Here is a 19686-nt window from a genome sequence, read left to right as displayed (position 1 = left end):
GATGCGCCTCAAGGCTCGCACTGGAGTCTCACTGGCGCCTACGTAGAACGAAGAACCCCAGTGTCCTTTGCGAGGCGCGTCCTTCCCAGGCCCGCAGCCTACATTTCCCAGGGGCCCCTGCGGCGCGTGGTGACGTGCGGCGCGGGCGCTGCGGCGGCGCCTGAGACCCCCCCGCCCCGGCGGTAGTGAGTCTCTGAGGTGTGCGGCTGGACCCGCTCGTGCCGCCTGGGCGTCTGCGTACGAGAGGCCCAGGTTGTGGCAGTGCGTGTGTGTTGTGGGGCCTGCGTTTGTGATCGCGTTGTTTTGTGTGTGAGGGGAAACACCGCTTTTGGATGTGTATGTGTAGGCTCTGCGTGCTTTTGCACAACAGCAGAGTTGAGTAGCTGTGACACAAATGTGTGTTGTCCACAGAACCTAAACTACCCTCTGGCCCTGGATCCCAGCTTTTGTGATTGTGGGGAGGGTGTGTGTGTGTGTGTGTGTGTGTGTGTAGGGATCCCAGAAAATAAACGTGCGTGTGCACAGGCTGCCGTTTGTGCAAGTGCACCCTGCGGACGTACGTGTGCGGCTGTTTTTGTGGTCGTGTGTGTGTGAGACCACTGTTGGCTCTGCGTGTGCAGACTCCGTTTTTGCGTTTTCGTTCCCGTTGCACCGTGAGCATTCTCTCCCCACCCTCGCACCGCTCTCTGGCCCCAGCGCGCGTCCTTACTCAGCCTGAGTCTGACGCTCGGACGCCCGGGGCCGCGCCCGCGCCGGGTCCGACGCCAGGTCTCGGTGCGCAGGCCGGCTTCCAGGGCCCCGCCGCCTCGGGCTGGACTGACGCGCCGAGAGCGCCTGTGGAGGGTTGTTTTACTTCCGCCATCACCAGTTGTCCTAAAGGGACGTGCTCGGGCAGGGACCGATGAAGACGGGGAAGGGGCTCCCAGCTCCCACCGCCCCAGGGCCCGCGCGGCGTTCGCCAGCCTGGAAGCGCCCTCGACCCCCTCCCGTTGGCGGGGGGCTTCGTTAGGTACGCGTGATTGATTAAACCCTTGGCCATTGGTGATGGAAATGTCCAGCCCCTCCACAGAGGTGGGGGCTGGGACGGAGAGGTCCAACCCTCTAATCACCTGGCTGTTTCCCCTGGCCACCAGCCCCCACCGTGGGCGTCCCTCGGCCCTACCGCCTCCCTCACCCCTGCCGCCGCAGTGCAGCGCCTTAACATAACAAAAGACACCCCTCGCTCTCTCATCCCTTAGGAAGTTCCAGCGGTTTGGAGCTCAGTGCCAAGAAGGGGCAAACAGCAAATACGTATTTCTTATTATAAAGCACGATATTGCCGCCCGTGTGGGGGAAACCCAGGGTTTGTGATTGTGCTGGTGTGACCCTATGAACGAACGAGTTCTTGGGGCTAGGTATTAAATGTGTAATTTTTGGACTAATTTTTGGATTCCCAATTGTGTGACAAGGTGGTAGTGATAATCAAAATAGCAGTTAACAGGTATTATTATTATCAGGGCTTTTACTACCACCACCGCTGCTAGCAGCTCGCACATTGCAGCCCCTGCTCAAAAGTGTCATTTCCACTTAAGGGTTTTTGTTTTGTGTCTTTAAATTTTTATTTGGGGGAGAGAGAGCGTACATGAATGGGGGTGGAGGAGGGCAGGGGGAGAGAGAGAGGAAGAAGCTGACTCCCCTCTAGCAGGGAGTCCAAGATCCCAGGACCCTGAGATCGTGACCTAAGCTGAAGGCAGATAACTCAACCCACTGAACCACCCAGGCATCCCTACACTTAAGATTTTATTTAATCCTTTTAACCTGACTCAAGAGTTATTTCTCCTGAAATCTCCAGTTTCCAGGTGCATAAACGGAGGCACAGGGAGGTTAGGTAACTCACCCAAAGTCACAGCGCTAGTAAAGGTCAGAGCTGATTTTCGAATCCAAGTCTTGCTGACTCCCAAACCCCTGCCCTTCCCACCCCTTCAGGGATTTTTTTCTTGGAGCAAGTTGCTTCCTGAACTGGAAGATTCTTCTGAGTACCTGGTGGTGCTAGAACAAAGGGGATGGCCAAGAAAACCAAGAAACCTCAAGATAAACCTGCAATTTGGCAGTTCTTTGGGTGTTTTCCTTAGACCACCTCCCAAGAGTGAGTATCCTTCTTTCTGCTGTTTAGGGAGACTTTGGTGGGAAAGTTTGGGAAGCCCTGCACTGAGGAAAGTTTTATGCATCCAGAGACTGCATGGCTATAGAGAAACCAGAGAGCCAGGGGTTAGATGTAAATCCTGATGAGGCCCTGTTCTGCCCATTTCTCTGAATGAGGCTGCCTTCTCCCAAGAATCCTGTGAACTTGTCTAAGGCAACAAGCTTGTCCCAGAACCAGACCCACAATCCATTCCTTGTCTTTTGTTCTGTCAGTTTCCCTCTGGCCTCTGGAATTCTGCTGACACCTTGAAGCAAACACCTGCTGTTGGGGAAGGTGCTTTCCCTAAGGAATTCACCAAGGGGTGGGCATCCACAGACCCTGAGGCTGCTAAATGAATTTGGGGATGAATGCATGGATAAATAAATACTGCTAGTTTAAGCACACAAAACTGAGCTTCCGAGACATTGCACAATTTCTTAAATGAAATTTTGAGATCCCAGGTTCAAGGCAGAAATTCCTGACACAAAGTCACAATGATACTCTAGAGCTTGATCTTAAGCCACTTTCGTATACTTATTCTTTCATTTATTCAGTATTTTCTTTCGTTTCTATTATGTGCCAAGTATCTTGCCATGCTGGTATAAAATAGTAGAATCATAACAATAGAGAGGTGGTCTCCAAAATCATGGAGATAGATGTAGGAAAGATGTTAGGGTTCGAAGCCGATGGCCAAGAAAGAGTTCTTGAGACATCTTTGTTGCAAAAGGTGGTTTTATTAAAACACAGGGAGAGGACCCGGGGGCAGAAAGAGCTGCACGGGGAGGGGGGGGGCGGCGCCTGGGTGGCTCAGTCGGTTAAGCATCTGCCTTTGGCTCAGGTTATGATCCCAGGGTCTTGGGATTGAGTCCTGCATCGGGCTCCCTGCTTCTCCCTCTGCCCCTCCCCCTGCTTGTGTGTGTGCGCGCACACACACTCTCTCTCTCTCTCAAAAATAAATTAATAAAATCTTAAAAAAAAAAAAGGAAAGAGATGCACTGGGGTCCTGAGGAGTGGCCCATTATATACTTTCAAGTTGGGAGGGGGTTAGGGATTGTGTAAGTCTGTAAGGAATTTTGGAAGCAAGGTTTTCAGGACTTTCAGGGGGCTAGCTATTGTTAGGAAAAAGTAATTTATGACTGTCTAATAAAACCTGAGTCATGAGACCCTTCAGATGTATATCAGTGGGTCATATGCTTGGGGGATGATTGCCAACATGTATCTTGGGGGGGAGACGTAGAGATAAAAGAAGTTTCCAAAGGAATTTTGCATGTTAAAGTAGACTTAAGGGATGGGGGTGGGATGGGGGTCGGGGTCGGGCTAGGATTGCCTTTTACCCTTAGCAAAGTGTCAACATCTGGGCAGCTGAATTCCTAGAGGAATGTCACTCTGCCTGTTTCAAGGACTTGTCAGTGGGCTGAAAGTAGTAAGGAAATTTAATAATTTTTCTTCTGCCTTTGTTTCCCACATCAGAACTATAGAACAAAGTGTTCTGGAGGATTCAGGAAAGGAAAGAAAGGATGTCTCTTTCTCTGATAGAAGAGAGTCCTGCAGAGGGATATGCCGGCCACATGTAGCCATCTGCCTCTTGTCTTTAATGAGCTGAGAGGACTTCCTGCTCTCAAGCCCACGAGGAGAAGGCCCATTCAGTCACACATACCAGCTCTTCGCAGACCCTGACTCATGGAGCCTTTGAGCCAAGGGTAACAACTGCCTATTTTGAGACATTTTGTTGTGTGGTAAAAACAAACTCATACTAGTCAGGTGTCCCACGACGTGTAGCCATCTACATCTGCAGTCCTACACTTGGTTTATTTACACCTGTCCCAGGCAGATCAGCAGGAAAAATGATTGCTTGCCCAAAATGTTCTTAAGCAAACACATGGGCATACCTTTGGGCCACTGCGCAAACGCATTTCATAGCATTCACTCTTTTTGTTTCCACTTTCAATCCTCCCACATCCCCCCATCTCTCATATTCATGTATGTCAAAACTGTTGTTTCTCTTATTCTCTATGACAGTAGTTCCTTTAGCTGTGCTTTTCTTCGAATCTCTCCTCTGCATAGTGTCACCATGCAGGTGGGGCAAACGGAAGAGTCAGCCTTAACTCAAAGTACATCAGCAACTATACTGCATATATAAAGAGTAAGTGTTCCAGTCAAAAGGCAGAGACCGACAACCTGGGTACAAAAAAAAATCATAGGTTGTTTGAAGAAAACAACTCATATATAAGGACACAGACAAGTTAATCATAAAAAAAAAATGGGAAAAATTTATACTACGTTACTTACTCTGCTAAGATTGGCCTGCTGTAACTAAACTAGATGGCTTATAAACAGCAGAAATTAATTTCCCACAGTCTGGAGGCCGGACAGGAGGCTGTTGGTGTTCCCAACCAACAGACGCAGGCACACTCTTGCAAATCATTTCATTTTGTTGAACCACCTATATAAAATGTACTCTTACCTACAACTCTGCCAGCCTATTATATTTTGTGTCATTGTACAACTAGGCAGACAGGCAGAACTTCATGTCCTCAGATGACCAAGGATAGGCTCCTCTGTTTCCCACAGACCTATATTTTACTTCTCCAATCACTACTGGAAATTTATGCTATCGATTGTGATGTGATATGCATGTGTGTATATGAGTATAATATAAAACTGTAAACATAAGCTATATAAACAAAAACTTAAAACAACATATTTATATATAAAATATATAAAGAAAACATGTTTATATATAAAATTTATATGCAAAACCTATCGTTTTGCAAAATATATTAAAAAACTATAAACATAAACTATATAAACATTATAACTATAAATATATAGGGGCTCCTGGTTGACTCAGTCCATGGAGCATGTGACTCTTGATCTTGAGGTTGTGAGTTTGAGCCCCACGTTGGGTATAGAGATTACTATAAAAAATAAAATCTTAAAAGAAAAAAAATAGCCACTTGGGTGGCTCAGTCAGTTGAGTGTCCAACTCTTGGTTTCAGCTAGAGTCATGATCTCCTGATCGTGGGATCCAGCCCCACGTCAGGCTCCGCGCTCAGTGCAGAGTCTACTTGTCCCGCTCCCTCTGCTCTCCCCCCGCTCTCTCTCTCTCAAATAAATAAAATCTTTTTAATATTTTAAAAACTAAAAATAATTTAAAAACAAACTATAAACATATAAACATAAAAACTTAAAATTGTAAACCTATTTATACATAAAATGTATGTAGAAAACATGCTTTATATATAAAATTTATATAACTTACATAAAATTTATAAATATGAATATATAACATTTTCTATAAAATATAAAACTACAAAACTATAAATAAAACTATTTATTTATTTATTTATTTTTTGAAGATTTTATTTATTTGACAGAGACACAGTGAGAGAGGGAACACAAACAGGGGGAGTGGGAGAGGGAGAAGCAGGCTTCCCGCGGAGCAGGGAGCCCGACGCGGGGCTCGATCCCAGGACCCTGGGATCATGACCTGAGCCGAAGGCAGAGCTTAACGACTGAGCCACCCAGGCGCCCCAAATAAAACTATTTAAACAAAAACTTGAAACTATAAACATAAAATATGAGTATATGTGCTCATATGTAATTTTTATGTTCATTTTTAATTTTTTGAAAGTGTGCCATTTTCATAATTTTCATTTATATTTTCTTTTTATCCTAGAGTTGTTTAATGGAAATATTTTATAATTTCCAGTTGTAAACATCTTATTTATGTTTTCATTTTCTCCTTTAAATCTCTTCATTTCTTGCACTGTGAGCATAAATGTCACTTGTAATTTCAATTTTTGGATGTATTGATGCTTTCTTTGTAACCTGACCAAATATATGGTCATTTTTAAAAGATTCTATGTATGTTTGAAAAGAGGTTTATTTTCTATTATCTGTGGTCTGCTCGTCACACTTCCTGGCCCAGAGTAGGAAAATTTTGAAGAAATGAAGGCAGAGATAGGCCACCCCAAAGGTGTCCCTGGGTAGGCTATTAGTCCTTGGTTAGGCTCCAAGGGAATCAGGAGAAATCGTGGCTGCCTGAACACCCTTCAATATAAACTTGCTCAGAGAAACAGAACTGAGAAGAAACAGACCAAATTGTTAACAGTGGCCATCTATAGAGAATACCAATTATTTTCAATATTTATCTTGAGAGCTTACACTACCCTCCCCTCTTTTTTCCTAAAATAAGCAGTTATCACTTTTCCCAATGGTAAAGCCAGACCACATTATTAAGGCTAAATAATGGGAAGTCACACTTATCCATTGACCACAATTCTGATTATAAATAAATTACCTTTGAGATATTTCTTCCTCTAAGTATAATGACTAAGTATAATGACTAAGCAGAAGGGGACGTGATTGGAACCACTGAAGAACTTTGGGTCCCCTAATTGCCGATGGTTCAGTTCCTCCAGGTGGACTCCTTCCTGCGGAAATCAAAGAGCGATGCCCCAAGCACAGACCTGGGTTTCTCCCCCAAGGCTGGCCCCGCTGGAGCACTCAGGGCAACTTCCCAGCGGCTTCCACCCAGGCAGCACTGTCTTACCCCAGAGAAGGAGCCACAGTTACTGGAGGAGGTCGTGGTTAAAGTTGCAGCTACAGAGGCTGAGGAATGCAGGGCAAGTCAGTGGGTGGCAAAGGAGGCAGGACATGCTCCCATCGTGATGCCCCTCATTCTAATTGTCCAGTGTCCTTGGGGCAAAGTGCAGGGAGACAGCATGTGCTCCTAGCCCAGGAGACCCATCTTTCAGTGTCATCCCCAGATGTTACTGGAATATGCAAGCAGATAATTGGGTATTGGGGAAGCGTGAGTTCCTCTCTCTGGACCTTGAGAGAAATGGCCCATTTCCTCATGCTCCCACGGGAGAGATTCAACAGTAGCACCCTTTTTATTCATTCATTCAGATGAAAAGGATTCTGGAGGGAATGAACAAGCACAGCAGTGTTTGCAGTGTTGATGGTTTCTGATGGCAAAAATCGTATGCAGTTTGGATCTCGTTGCACCTAGTTCAATAATTCTGATTTCTTACTCACTGTGGTCATTTTCACGTGCATGATGTGTTACTGGCACCTAGACTGACTCCTGGCACGTGGGTGGCACTCAGCAGCCAGACTGTATACATGTATCATCATCTTTTACGCCACCAGTGGTTCTAACCTTCAGGGGCCACGAGGCAGCACATAGAGATATGTTTGCTTGACGCGATTTGGGGAGGCATCCTACTATTCTACAGCATCTAGTGGGTGGAGGCCAGGGGTACTGCTAAACATCTTACCATGGACATGACCGCTCTCCCCTGAAGAGTTACCCTGCCCGAATTTCAACAGTGAGGAGGTTCACAGCCCTGCTTTATGCTGATGAGAAACTTGTTCCACATGACTGTTCAATGGATTCATAGTTTTACATTTTACAGTATACTCTAATTTAGTCAATCCTCTTAACCATTTGTACTTTTTCTCCTTTAAATATACTGTCATTACCGGGGCGCCTGGTGCTCAGTTGGTTAAGCGTCTGCCTTCGGCTCAGGTCATGGTCCTGGGGTCCTTGAATCGAGTTCCATGTTGGGCGTTCTGCTCGGCGGGGAGCCTGCTTCTCCCTCTCCCTCTCCCCCTGCTTGTGTTCCCTCTCTCGCTGTTTCTCTGTCAAATAAATAAATAAAATCTTAAAAAAAAAAAAAAGCACTCTGATGTTCCTGGAATTTTTCTAAGAAATTCTCATCTTGGAGAATCTGTGGTAGAGAGGAATTGTGCCTTCACTCTTGCCTGGGGATTTCAGAAGCTGTGAGCCCCAACCCCTGTAGCAACCAGGAGAGAAAAGAAATGGTGCATGGAGAGTTCTCAAAAGAAAGCCCGATTTGACTCTCCATTCTTTTATGTGTGCCTGCCTGACTGTCAGAGAGAGGTCTGTACCCATGGTGTTTCCACGCTTCAGACTTGGATTTAAACACAGCTTTTATTTTTTTTTTTATTTTTTTTTAAGATTTTATTTATTTATTTGACAGAGAGAGAGACAGCGAGAGCAGGAACACAAGCAGGGGGAGTGGGAGAGGGAGAAGCAGGCTTCCCGCTGAGCAGGGAGCTCGATGCGGGGCTCGATCCCAGGACCCTGGGACCATGACCTGAGCGGAAGGCAGACGCTTAATGACTGAGCCACCCAGGCGCCCCCAAACACAGCTTTTAAAAAGAAAGAGGTAGGGGTGCCTGGGTGGCTCAGTCGTTAAGTGTCTGCCTTCCGCTCAGGTCATGATCCCAGGGTCCTGGGATCGAGCCCCGCAATGGTCTCCTGCTCCGTGGGAACCCTGCTTCTCCCCCTCCCTCTCCCCCTGCTTCTGTTCCCTCTCACGCTGTCTAGCTCTCTGTCAAACAAATAAATAAAATCTTAAAAAATTAAAAAAAATTAAAAAGAGGTGCAAGTGAACACCAAAAACAATTGTCTGGCCCTCTGAATTACGTAGTCATGTAATGTATTTCAGTAAATGCTATGGAAGGGCATTCTCTCTTCCTATTTAATCTAGCTTGTATTCAGTGCCAGATAAATGGGGCTAGCCAACCCGAGAGAAAGAGAGACTGCTGATTTTGAATTATGTCCAGCATGCTAAAAGGTGGGACAGAGACACAGTGGTGCAGTGCGGTGGTTGTCATAGAAACTGAGACACATTCCAATTAAGTAGCTTTCTCAAAAGGGGAAGTGGGATTTGAATTTTAGCTTCAGAGATGAGATATTTAACCACCATGGCAACCCTGCAAATGACACCCTTTCAACAAAAGAGTGTTCAGAAGGCTGGGGGACCTATTAACATTGGTGTCCGGGCACCCAAGTTTTATAATGCACTCTCCCTAGTATCCATGTTTGCTTTCACTCCCCCCAAATTGTTGTACCCTTCATTCCTTTTTTTTTTTTTAATTTATTTGAGAGAGAGAGAGAGCACATGAGCAGGGGTGGGTAGGGGCAGAGGGAAAGGGACAAGCAGACTCCCTGCTGAGCAGGGATCCTGACATGGGGCTGGATCCCAGGACCCCAGGATCACGACCTGAGCCAAAGGCAGACAGTTAACTGACTGAGCCAGCCAAGTGCCCACCCTTTATCCTTCTTGATGCAAAGAAATCTCAATTTTACTATACATTTTTTTTAAAAACCCATAAAAATAAAATCTTTTAAAAAAGGTGGGGGAGAGCATGGCTGGCTCAGTCTGTGGAGCATGCACCTCTTGATCTCAGGGTTGTGAGTTCGAGCCCCACATTGGGTGTAGAGATCCCTTAAAAAAAATAAAATCTTAAAAAAAAGAAGAATCCACATAAAATAAAAATCCATAAAAAATAAAATAGCACCCTTAATTTCAGATTGAATCAAGAGCTAAGAAAAACGGGAGAGGGCCAACTTAGACCCATACCTCATGAGTCCTCATACCCACAGCTCCTGCCTTACTTTTGGAGAGTCTGTTTCATAACGCCCCATGGAAAATAAATTTTCCTTGATGCCAATGGAGGTATCCCTGCTATGTTTGAAATTATGGAGAAAAGTTTCCAGAAGGTTCCTTTCACCTTGTGAATATTGGCAGTCTTTATGCCAGTGCCTCATCAAAGGCAAGGATATTCATGAACGAGAGTGCCATCAGGTAGGTGGCTGGGAGGGGTCACACAGGTAAGCCAGTGATGCTCTCCTACATTGACAAATCCTCCATTTTTTTGTTTCAAATATCTACCTTTCTCTGTGCAGTTCATTTTCTTTGGGGTAAATCCACCTCACGCTTGCTTCTGTGAGAGCTGAAGATGCCTCATGCCCAATTCCATGAGTGTAATTCCATTTGCTCGCCATGGTGTTCGGTTTATGGAAGGGGTTGACAAACAGTGGCCCACAGACCAAACTGTATCTGTCGTCTATGGCTGCTTTTGCATGACAATGACAGAGTCCAATAATTGTGATCGAGGCTGTGTGGCTGGCAAGGCTGAAAATATATACCATCTAGCCCTTCATAGTAAAAGTTTGATGATCCCTGATTTGCACAGGTGAGCGAAGTCTATTTATAAATGAAAAGTTTGGAACACCCAGTGCTTTGTGGGTAACAACAGAATCCACCTCAAGGACTTGGTGTAGAAACTCAATGAAGTCATTTATATATTGCATTTAGCAAAACCTCTAGCATGTGCCTAGAGCTAAATAAATGTTTGCTATTATAAAACTATTGATTTTAAGGTTGAGCTAATAATCACTCCCTTCAAGTTGCAGGGAGAATGATATGACAATAATGCACATAAAGCATGGGACACATAATAGGCACTTAATAAAAAGCCACTGAAATGTTAAGGTTCTCCAGAGAACCAGACCAATAGAGTATATATAAAGAGATTTATTATGGCGAATAGGCTCATGTGTTTATGGGGTCTGAGAAGACCCACAGCCTGCCATCTGCATGCTGGAGACCCAGGAATGCCTGTGTTGTAAATTCAGTGCCAGGGATCAGTCTGAGAGAATTTGCCCTTCTTCCACTTTTTCGTGCTTTTGTGTTCTATTTGGGCCCTCAGTTGAATTAGGTGATGCCCATCACAAAGGGGAGAGCCTTCAGCTTTATTCAGTCTGCTGACGTGGATGCTAACGTCTTCTGAAAACACCCTCACAGACTCACCCAGAAATCACCTTTAACCAAGTATCTGAGCTGTCCATGATCCAGTCAACACATAAAATTAACCACCACAGTCACCAAAAAAGGGGATGAGGGTCTGATTTATTTTAAAAATCATACAAGACCATACGAATAGATGTCACGAAATGGTGGGCCATGGGCTATATAGCCAGCCTCCAGATGTGTTTGGCCAACATGGTGTTTGAAAAACAATTTCTTTTAGTATCCATCTCTAAAAATAGACACTTTCCACATGAACTGGGATTTCTTGGGGGCAAAAATCACAATTTAGGGGAATTCTAGGTCTGCATCCCCATGCGGTAACACTCTGCTGGAGATGTGGGATGGATTCCGTCTTCAATGATCTCCATCGCTCCCTATGTCTCACAGCCCGCCAGCATCCCTCACTTGCACCGTCCGCCTGGTGGGAACCGAGTTTGAGAACTCCCGCATGCAAGCAACACCCCTCAGTGCTTGGTCGAGCAATTGCGAGATGTGGCCACCAGGTGGCACCATGGCTGTGCGCTGTTCAACCACTAGATGGCGCGTGAGTACTCCCCCTGGGCCAGGCAGCGTTTAGAAAAGCGACTCCCATCTGCTGAGGTCCTACTGGGTGCCGGAAGCATCAGCTGTGACTTCCTTAATCCTCACAAGTGAACATAGGGAGCTGTGCCTCCTACGTGTTAGTGGGGGGAACTGAGGCTCAGATAGAGGCCCCATTTATAAGACCAGGCAAGGCACCTCTCTGGGTGGCCAGAAAGGTTTAAGGACATACTACGTGTCACGTGTTCGGCAGAACTTGTGCTGCACACTGTGTGCTCACCAAATGGCACTTAGTGGTTCTCATTATCAGAGTTGCTTAGTTATGACAATTAGATGCATCTGACTGTCAGCTCTGCTGGTTGCTCCCAACAGTGATGGAACCCTGACATTGAGCTGGTCCACAGCACCCTGAGCCAAGGCTACACTTCTGAGCCTCCTTTGAAGCCGGTGGTGATAGAACATGGGCAGAGTGATGCACCACATTTACTCACTTTCACACAATCTGTCCCTTCCTTTAGATCGCATTGCACTTCTTCCCAGAAATCCTCCTGCGGTAACCCCGGCCCTGCCTTCCCCTCTCCCAGCTTGGGGCAAGGAAGGGCTTACTTGCTTCTGGTCCCTCGGGATCCCGTACTTTTCCTCATGGTTGTCCATTCATTTGTCTGCCCACCCCCTGCCCACACCACCCCATCCCAAAGGACTCTGAGGTGCAGTTGGCACCCCCACCCCAGCGTGGGCACTCTGAGTTGCAGGAATAAATGAGGAGGCTCTTCTTGGGGTAAGAGGTCCTGGCTCCCAACCTGGACTGAGCACCTGAGGAGCTCTTTCTCCTTCCCACTTTGACTGAGATATAATCGGCATATAATACCGTGTAAGTTTAAGGTGTACAGTGTGGTGACTTGATACACTTCTATTGCAAAATGATTATCACCACTGTTAGCTAACACCTCCATCCCATCACAAAACCACCATTTCTTTAAAAAACTGGAGCAATGGGCGCCTGGGTGGCTCAGTTGGTTAAGCGACTGCCTTCGGCTCAGGTCATGATCCTGGAGTCCCGGGATCGAGTCCCGCATCGGGCTCCCTGCTCAGTGAGGAGCCTGCTTCTCCCTCTAACCCTCCCCCCGCTCATGTTCTCTCTCTCTCTCTCTCATTCTCACTCTCTCAAAATAAATAAATAAATCTTTAAAAAATAAAATAAAATAAAAAACTGGAGCAGCAACAGGCGCCTGGGTGGCTCAGTCGGTTAAACATCTGCCTTCAGCTTAGGTCATGATCCCAAAGTCCTGGGATCGAGTCCCGCCTCGGGCTCCCTGCTCAGTGGGGACTCTGCTTCTCCCTCTACCCCTCCCCCTTGCTTGTGATCTCTCTCTCAAATAAATGAAATCTTAAAAGAAAAAAAAATTGGAGCAGCACCCCCTGGGGCCAAATGCAGCCCAGTCTCTGGGATGGAGTCCCCCAGGTGATTCCAAAGTAAATGTGAGGGTGCTGCGCAGACCACTGGTTGTTCTGTCGTGGTCTTGCTCAAGTCAAGACAGATGGGGACTTTCTTGGGGAAATGGGGCCCCAGGAATCTAGAAAGGGGTTCCATGTTCTGATTCGAACTCCAACCGCAATGCCTGTTGTTTGGGGGTGTTTTGTGCTCGCCACCACTAGCAATTCTCTGACACCAGTGGGGGCGGTTCCTACAATTCAACTCAATTCTGACGCTATTTACAAGACGGTGCATCACATCCCACAGGTGAAGGGCTCGGTCCTATAAGATTGCCCCCCCCAACATTCAGACACCAATCCAGGTTGTCCCCTGTGCTTCTGACCAACCAGGTATCAATCAGAGGGTCCCAGGACCCCCTCCTCAGGCTCAATTAATTTGCTAGAGCAGCTCACAGAATTCAGAAAAACATGTGCCTCACTAGATTACTAGTTTATTATAAAAGCAGATAACTCGAGAACAGCCAGATGGAAGCGATGCTTAGGGCCAAGTATGGAGAAAGGGTGTGTGGAGCTCTCCCCACATCTGCCCTTGTCCACCAACCTGGAAGCTCTCAGACGCCCATCCTTTTGGGGTTTTGTGGCAGCACCATTATATAGGCATGACTGATGAAATCACTGGCCATTGGTGTTTGATTCAACCTCCAGCCCCTCTCCCAGCACCAGAGGTCAGGGGATGGGAATGGAAATTCCGACCATCCAAGACTTGGTTGCTTCCCTTGGCAACCAGCCCCATCCCTAGATGTTTTCCAAAAGTCACCTCATATATTAAAGGCACCTTCATCACTCATCAGTTCTTAGGAATTCCAAGGTTTTAGGAGCTCTGCCAGAAAGGGGGATGAGGACAAAATAAATATTTGTTACTATAAATCACTATAATATCATTGTAATATCAGAGGCAGGAAAATAACACGGCTAACGGGAGGTTCTGACGTTCAGCAGAGGTGCTGGGCTATACACTCGTTTTGTGACCCTGCCCAACTGAGAAAGCCTGCTCTGGGCTTGATTTTCTTACTGGTGAAATGGGGACTGTCGAGGCCAAACTACATTCGTGGGGTTACGACAAAGGTTTAGTAATATAAATGCTTCACATGCTTTGGCATATGATGAATATTCAGTACATAGCAACTATCATTAGTGATATGAATTCTATTAAACAGATAATATGTATCATTTTTTAAAGATGTTTATTTATTTGCGAGAGTGAGAGAAAGCACAAGCGAGGCCAGTGGGAGGCAGAGGGAGAGGGAGAAGCAGACCCGCTGATGAACGGGGAGCCCGATGCGGGGCTCGATCCAAGGGCCCTGGGATCATGACCTGAGCCAAAGGCAGACGCTTAACGACTGAGCCACCCAGGCACCCCTGGACACAACAGCTTCTAGAAGCTGGAAGAAGCAAAGAAATGAAGTCTTCCCTCCCTGTTCGTTTAGGACAAGGGGTGACTTATCTGTTTGGGAGGAAAAATTCTCCTTTACCCTTCCAAGGTTTTTCTGGCTGGTCAAAGAATTGAAATGACACGAGACAGAGTCACAGGCGAAAATGAAATTGAATTTTGCACATTCAGGATCCCCACATACACGAGAGGTTCTAAGGCAGAGGGGCAGGATGAGGTAGGTATCCGTGCCCTGCTGAGCTAAGGAGTGGGCTGGGGGCTGGGGCCTCAAAGGGGAGCAGGGCAGTAAGAACACGTTTGGTAACTAAATGTTTGCCCTGCCGTGCAGATGGGCACTCAGATAAAACTTATCTTTGGTAACAGCTCTAGTTCTGGAAAGACCCCCAATTTAGAGTCTTCTAGGTAGTTAGTTAAGTGAGCGGCAAAAGTTTCTCTTGAGCCTGCAGGGTCCTGATTGCCTTCAACTCAAAAAAGTCCACATGCCAAAGCCAAAGTGGGCCAAAAACCTCTTTAGGATTTAGGAATGAAAACATTAATGAATGTTAGAGCACAACAGACCGTTATAGATGGTCTAGTCAGTGTTTCTCAATCCTACTACACATTAGAATCTTCTGAAAAGTTTTAGAACACAATGCACTGGGTTATGACCATGGTAAGTTGAACAAATCTCCAGAGGTGGAGCCTGGCACACTATTATTTTTTTTACAGCTCCCAAGTGGCTCTGAGGTACAACCAAGATTGAGAACCAATGAATCTACAAAGTTTTGGTGTTTTTTTTTTTAAGATTTTTATTTCTAAGTAATCTCTACACCCAATGTGGGGCTCGAACTCACAACCCCAAGATCAACAGTGGCATGCTCCACTCACTGAGCCAGCCAGGCGCCCCTGGACAAAGTTTATTTTTAAAATGAAACTTCAGGGGCACCTGGGTGGCTCAGTCGTTGGGCGTCTGCCTTCGGCTCAGGTCGTGATCCCAGCGTCCTGGGATGGAGCCCCACATCGGGCTCCTTGCTCAGCGGGAAGCCTGCTTCTCCCTCTCCCCCTGCTTGTGTTCCCTCTCGCTGTCTGTCAAATAAATAAATAAAATCTTAAAAATAAAATAAAATGAAACTTCATTGTACTGCCCCAAACGGAAACCCCTCGTCACTTGCCATAAAGATGGTCCTCACAGTAAACACAATGAAAAAAAGATATAACCTGATATAAAGGGATTGGTAAGCATTAAAGCTGCTCTAGATAAACTTACTCCTTCACTGAGAAAGGCTGAAAAAGATGTGAAAAAAATAATAACTTCCTGACCACAGGATTCAGAGTTGAAAACACTTTATGCCTCCAGGGGTCATGCGGGGCACTGACCTAGTTAGACCCTGATTTCAGAGACAGGGCGAGGGAAACATGAGTTGGCCCAATTTTGCCAATTTTTTTTTTTTTGCTAGACAACTTAAAAAAAACAAATACTAATAAGCAATGAAGGCACATCTGAGACTAAGAGAAAGATGCTCGATACTACAAAGGGAGGGTAAGGTGGGATGAGGACAAGGGCACCAGATCTGACTGCAACTGAAAGTGACCTCCAAGTCAACTGAGCACCTCCCGGGTGCAATGATGGACAAGACGGCTTACCCAAGCAAAGTTCGGGGCAGTGCTTGGACCAGGAGCTAGAATCGGAAGTCCACCCCCATCATTTTCCACTTGAGGAAATTCAGAGCTCATCAAGGATGAGAACTGACCAGGGTCAACCGGCAGCGGACATGACAAGGGCAGATTTTTGCAATCCCAGTGTCTTACTACCAAACCCTACAGCATCCCGCAGGGAGAACAGTCATTGGCTGTGTGTTGAGAGGCAAGATTAGCGCGCACAAAGCCCACCAGGTCCATTTCTCAGATTAACACACTGAGACCCCAGAGTAAGGAAAGAACTTGTCCAAATCCCCAGACAAAAGATTATGATGATAATCAGACACTAACACTTGAGAGGTCACTGTGTGCGGGGCACTGTCCTAAGTTCCATTAGAGACTCAAATTCTATCATCAGCCCCAATTTAGATGGGTAAACCGAGGCATCGAGTGTGTGCACCTCGCCCGGGGTCTCAGAGCTGCTAAGGGGCAGAGGAGCTTCAAAGATCACTTCACAAAAGGGGAAACCGAGGCCACAGAGGATGAAAGGGTTCCAGCCCAAACTTCCCGTGGCGGGGCGGTGGGAGGGGTTACAGGGTGGGGCGCGGCTCCGAATCCACGACCCCTCAAATTTGCCCTCTCCCCGCCGTGGGGAACTATGACGTCACATGCGGGGAGCGGGGGCTGTGACCAGGAGCTTTGGGAATCCCATTCGGAGACCCGGGCGTGGGAACGGCACTCACCTCCCGAGGCACTCCTTCGAAGCCCACACTTCGGGCCTCGAGAACGAGGCCGGGAGCGCCTCGCCGGCGCAGACTCGGCGTCCCTCCACCAGCGCGACCTGCGACAGCGCCCAGGCGACCGAGGCTTGCGGACCCCCGGACATCACCGACCGAGAACGCCCGCAGGACTAATTCAATGCGCATGTGCGCCCGCGATCTGTCGTTCAAAGCCGGCGTGCGGCATCTCTACCAATCGGAATCTTCCTTCCAGCCTGGCCCCGCCTCATTGTCAGGCTTCCGGCGTCCCGCTGTCTCCAGGGTAACCGTCAGACCGACGGCCCGAGAGACGCCCAGAAACTTCTGGGCAGAGAAACGGGAAGTGCCTGGGAATGAGAAAGGTCTCCAACGCAGGCGTTCCTGCTTATTTCCCCCGGCTCCGCTTGCCAGGTCCTGCCACAGGGGCCGACCCGGGGTCGGTTGTGGGGGGCTCGGCCCTCACTGTGGGCGTCGCTGAGCGGGCCCGCGGTCACTATGGTAACACCTCCGGCTCGCGGTCGGCCTCTTGCGTGCTGACGTCACGCGCGGAGACCTGCGAGAAGGCGGTGGGCGCATGCGCCCGGGACGGGAGGCGTGGGGTTGGCCCCTGGGAGGAGCCAGGGGTGAGGGCGGAGCTAGGGCCTGCGCTTGGACCAGAAGCGAGCATTGGAAGTCCATCCCCATCATTTTGCGCTTTGAGGAAACTCAGAGCTCATCAAAGTAGGTGCAACTGAAGAATTGGATATTTTCTTTTTTTTCCTTCCTTTTATTAACATATAATGTATTATTTGTTTCAGGGATACAGGTCTGTGATTCATCAGTCAACAATTCACAGCGCTCACCATAGCACCTACCCTCCTCAACGTCCATCACCCATACACCCCATGGATATTTTCATTTTAAACTTCTTTATTTGGCGATAATTTTTCGTTTAGAGACAAGTTGCAGTTAGAGGGTGCCCACATGCCCCCCACCCCCAGGTTCCCCTGCTGTTAACCTCTCAGGACCGCAGCACATTTGTGGAAACACAAATCTTTCACATCAGAGCAATGCTATTCACTGAACTCCAGCCCATTCACATGGTCCTACTCTCTCCTCCGGGGTCCTTTTCTATTAGGAACCACATGCCATTGAGTTGCTAGGTAACCCCCAGCTTCCTCTGATCCACAACCTTTTCTCAGACTTTCCTTGTTTTCAATGACCTTGATGGTCTTGAAGGGTACTAGCCAAGTGTTCTGCAAAATGTCCTTCAATGCTTGCTCGTGACTACACTTGGCTTATGAATAGAAACTGACTTTTTAATTTAATTTTACCTAAACATTTAACATTGCTAGTTGAGTCAATTATTGGACAGCTTTTAAGCGTGTTTAGAACAATCTGGATATGTGAATCTACTTTTGCAACTAGATTTTATGAAATCTAATCACAGATCAGTGATGTCTGGTGAAAAATTAGCATTCAAGTTAAGTGCTGTAAGTGAAAAATGCATACCAGATTTCAGACTTAATACAAAAAAGAAGGATATAAAATAAAGCAGTAATAATGGTTTTATCTGTTACATGTTAAAATGATATTTTGGATATATTGAGTTAAATCATATATTATTTTTTTAAAGATTTTATTTATTTGTTTGACAGAGAGACACAGCGAGAGAGGGAACACAAGCAGGGGGAGTGGGAGAGGGAGAAGCAGGCTTTCCGCCGAGCAGGGAGCCTGATGCGGGGCTCGATCCCAGGACCCTGGGACCATGACCTGAGCCGAAGGCAGACACTTAACGACTGAGCCACCCAGGTGCCCCTAAATCATATATTATTAATTAATATTGATTTCACCTGTTTGTTTTTACATATTTCCAGCTTTTTTGAGATATAATTGACATATAACATTATATAGTTTTAACGTGTACAACATAAGTATTTGATACATGTATATATTGCAAAATGATTACCATATTAGTTACCACCTCCATCACCTCATATAATTACCTCTGTGTGTGTGTGTGTGTGTGTGTGTGTGGTGAGGACCTTTAAGACCTACTCTCTTAGCAACCTTAAAGTATGTAATACAGTATTGGTAACTGTTGTCACCATGCTGTACATTAGAGTCCCAGAACTTATTCATCTTATAATTGAAAGTGTGAACCCTTTGACCAACATCATTTTACTTTTTAATGTGCCCCCTAGAAAGTTTTAAATTACTGTGGCTCATGTGAGATTTTGATTGGACACTCCTGCCCTAAGTAACAATGTAACCAACATTTACAGAGAACAATGTCAGGCATTGTGTTTGACAAGTATTATTTCACTTAAACCTGAAAATAACGCTATGAGGTATGTTCAGTAGAATCTTTCTTAAGCAGACTCCACTGTTGAGTGACTCCTGGGGTAACTGATGTACCCTATCCCCTCTCTCAGACACACCGGCTGATGTTCAGGGCTGCAGAAGGCCCATGGCAAGCATACTGCTTTCTAAAATGCATGCAGGTGGGTGTCTGGCTGGCTCAGTTGGTGCAGCAAGTGACTCTTGATATCAGGGTTGTGAGTTTGAGCCCCAGGTGATTGCAGAGATTACTTAAAATAAAATCTTTAAAGAAAAAAACCAGAATGGGGCGCCTGGGTGGCTCAGTCGTTTAAAGTGTCCAACTCTTGATGTTGGCTCAGGTCATGATCTCAGAGTCATAAGATCGAGCCCGAGTTGGGCTCTGCCCTGGGTGTGGAGCCTGCTTAAGATTCTCTTCCTCTCCCTCTGCCCCTCCCCCCACTTGTGCTTGCTCACACTCTCTCTAAACAAAAACAAAACAGAACAAAAATGTTAAATTCGAATGGGCAAGACAGCTGTAAGAATGGACTCTTTTCTCTTGTTTTTTTTTCTCTTGTTCTCTAGAAAATTTCTACATTCCAATTGCTCTGCAAGAGTGCTTGTATTTTTGCTCCTGCTTGAAGGGACAAACTGAAAATTGTAGGTGCATAGACCCATACTAAACACAAAACAAAACCTTGGTTCTTTTGGACCAAATGAGTGTACATTTGTATGTCTTAAAAGTTTTTAATTGCCTATTTTTTTTAAAGATTTTATTTATTTGACAGAGAGAGA

At 46.4% G+C, this 19686-nt stretch overlaps 1 long non-coding RNA gene across 1 annotated transcript; it reads left to right on the top strand.

Moving 5' to 3' along the window:
• The first annotated feature begins 111 nt into the window (after positions 1–111).
• LOC113935515 lies at positions 112–4851 on the top strand. Its single transcript, XR_003524059.2, has 3 exons — positions 112–1009; positions 1966–2125; positions 3632–4851. It is a non-coding gene; the product is annotated as an uncharacterized LOC113935515 (long non-coding RNA).
• Positions 4852–19686: the final 14835 nt, after the last annotated feature.

The sequence above is a fragment of the Zalophus californianus genome, chromosome 17 (genome assembly GCF_009762305.2).
Source record: "Zalophus californianus isolate mZalCal1 chromosome 17, mZalCal1.pri.v2, whole genome shotgun sequence".
NCBI classification, from domain to species: domain Eukaryota; kingdom Metazoa; phylum Chordata; class Mammalia; order Carnivora; family Otariidae; genus Zalophus; species Zalophus californianus.
This window is presented reverse-complemented; position numbering and strand designations above follow the sequence as displayed.